We start from the raw sequence: 2748 nt of genomic DNA, 5'->3' as shown, positions 1-2748 counted from the left end.
CATTTATTTAGAGTTTCTTTAATTTCTCTCAGCAATATTTTGTAGTTTTTAGTGGAAAAATCTTGTGTATCTTTTGTCATAATTATCCCTAAGTATTTTTTATTTTTTGATGCTATTGATATGATATATTTTTCATGCCTGTTGATTCATTGTCTTTTAACTTGCTTGTTTCTGACAAGAAATCTGCTAACATTCTTATCACTGTTTCTCTGTACTTAATTTGTCTTTTTTTCTCTGGCTGCTTTTAAGATTTTCTCTTTAACCTGGTTTTAAGCAAATTGATTATGATGTGTCTTGGTATAGTTTTCTTTATGTTTCTTGTTATTGGTGTCATCGAACTTACTGGATTTGTGGTTTTATAGTTTTCATCAAATTTGGAAAATTTTGGGCTGTCATTTTTTAAATGTTTTTTTCTTTTCCTACCCCTGTCCCTTGTAGATTTCAATTATGCATATATTAGATTGCTTGAAGTTGTCCCATAGCTCACTGATGCTCTCTGTTCATTTTTTTCAGTTTTTTTCCCTTTCTTTGTTTCCTTTTGGATAGTTTTTATTTCTAACTATATCAGGTTTAATTCTTTTCTTCTGCAGTGTCTAATCTCCTGTTAGTCCCATATCAGTTTATCTCAGGAATCATAGTTTTTTTTTTTTTTAAATCAGAGTTACTTTTAATAAAAGTTGTATCACTTAAATAGACATACAACAGTTACTGAAAAAAATTCACCATTTTCCCTTTCCTGGTGAAAACTAGTATACACAGTAGACCTCTGATACTCTGCAACAACCCTTGCTGGTGTGGAATTCTCACAATTTTAGGCGAGCCTTTAAAAAAGCAATACCTTGATTGCTTCAATGACCTGTGGAAGTATAAAGAAGCTATTGTTCTTAATAATTCACTACAAAAAGTAAAGTTGGAAACTTCAATTTTTGTTTGTCTCTCTACATGTTCAGAATAAAATTAATTACTGTAATTCTGAACTTTTCAACCACTTCATGTTTTCCATTCTTGCTTTCAGTAGTGAACATCTGTTGTTTCAGTTTGCTCTGAATCCCTCTTTCCTTTTGGGATGAGCCCATCACTCATCCAATGTGGTCCTGATGGGAGTTATCAGTTACAGTGCATATAACCCAGGCCTGGCCACGACTGTGGACCCCCATCTCTTTTCCCACAGGAATTGGTCCAGCGCAAGAGCAGGTGATCCAGGGAAGAAGACCAGAGTCTTTTTGTAGTATTTGATTTGTGGATCTTGGAAAAGGAAGTTCTCTCTTTCCTCTTTGAATCACAGATCTTAAGGTTGTGGACTTATGGCTAACACTGGCACATTATGTGGAAAGGATCAGCCTGAAAATGAAATCAGAGAAAACAATCAGGAGATGGTAAAGAGCTCTGGCAACATCATCCGAGCTATGCCTATGGATGACATTAAAGTTTTGAGGTTGTTACTTCAGTGAATCAGTGCAAATGAAGCATTTCTTCTCCAAGGAATCAAACACTTTCAGAACTAAATAGGACAGATTGAATAAACAAAAGAGTTTTATCCTACACTTTCCCATTTTCTGACAGGCTCCATGTTATCAATCATGTCAGTCACATCAGTGGCCTTCAGGATGTGCAAACTGTGTAATTCTGTTGAAGAGTCAAGATTGAAAATAACAATCCATTCTTTGTGCTTTAGAACAATTCTCAAAACATATATTATGCTCTCTACCCATAATTGTTCAAATAAATTTTTCTTCTAAAAAATAACTTAGATCAACAGAATCATTTACTTTATACATATTCAGAAACAGAGCTCATCTTTTTTCTCCAGTGTTCCACGGAAGGAAAAACTGGTGGAAACACACAGATGTAGCAAAAGGTATGTTTCCTATTTTGGCTTCTCTTTTAATGACTAGAGGAAATCCTTTGTTGTTTTCATCTTGGTTTCAGCATAATGGTATCAATATCCTTTTCTTCCTCTGAATCTTGATCTGGCATCCAGCATTGGTCTTTTACACCAGATAATGAATATTTCAAAGCTTTGCAGTGTTCTTCCTTCAAACACTGCCGAGGGTATTTTCCTTCTTGGAGCACACAGTCCGACTACCATAGTTGAATGCCCAGGTCCTCCTTCACGCCCGCATACATGCCGCCCTCTGGCTTGTCCTCGGAAGACTGAGTTGTCGCTCACTAGCTACCCTGCTGGGCATGAGCGATGCTCGCTGCGGAAGCTCAGGCATCATAGTTTTATCTCTAGAAATGTGATTTAGATCTTTTAAATATTTTCCTGTGCGGCCCTCTGGCTTGTCCTCGGAAGACTGAGTTGTCGCTCACTAGCTACCCTGCTGGGCATGAGCGATGCTCGCTGTGGAAGCTCAGGCATCATAGTTTTATCTCTAGAAATGTGATTTAGATCTTTTAAATATTTTCCATGTCTTGTAACATGATCATGCTCTTGCTTCTTGAACACGTGGAATACAGTTCTAATATCTAGTACTTTCCTGTCTTGTATTTCTACATTCTCATTCCACCTCCCCCGTCTCTCTCTCTCTTACACACATGTATGCCCTCCTGTTTATTAAAGAAATAATGCAAGATAGGTAATACTTTTCTTATTTTATTTGTTTGGAAACTGAGGCTTAAGTAGTTTGATTTGGTCAAGATCAGACAGTTATTGTTCAGATTTAAGTCTAATTTCACAGACTTCTGCTTCTTTCCGTTACTCCTGCTTATAGCAAAAGGGATAAGACAAGTATAGAAATAAAATAG

The 2748-nt window shown here is 36.4% G+C and overlaps 1 pseudogene; it reads right to left on the bottom strand.

Annotated features, from left to right (window-relative positions):
* Positions 1-1939: 1939 nt before the first annotated feature.
* LOC103607063 lies at positions 1940-2145 on the bottom strand (annotated as a pseudogene).
* Between the last annotated feature and the right edge of the window lie 603 nt (positions 2146-2748).

This window comes from Galeopterus variegatus, unplaced genomic scaffold (genome assembly GCF_000696425.1).
Source record: "Galeopterus variegatus unplaced genomic scaffold, G_variegatus-3.0.2 Scaffold7079, whole genome shotgun sequence".
Taxonomy (NCBI): Eukaryota; Metazoa; Chordata; class Mammalia; order Dermoptera; family Cynocephalidae; genus Galeopterus; species Galeopterus variegatus.
The sequence above is the reverse complement of the archived record's forward strand: the minus strand, read 5'-3'. Positions and strand labels throughout refer to the sequence as shown.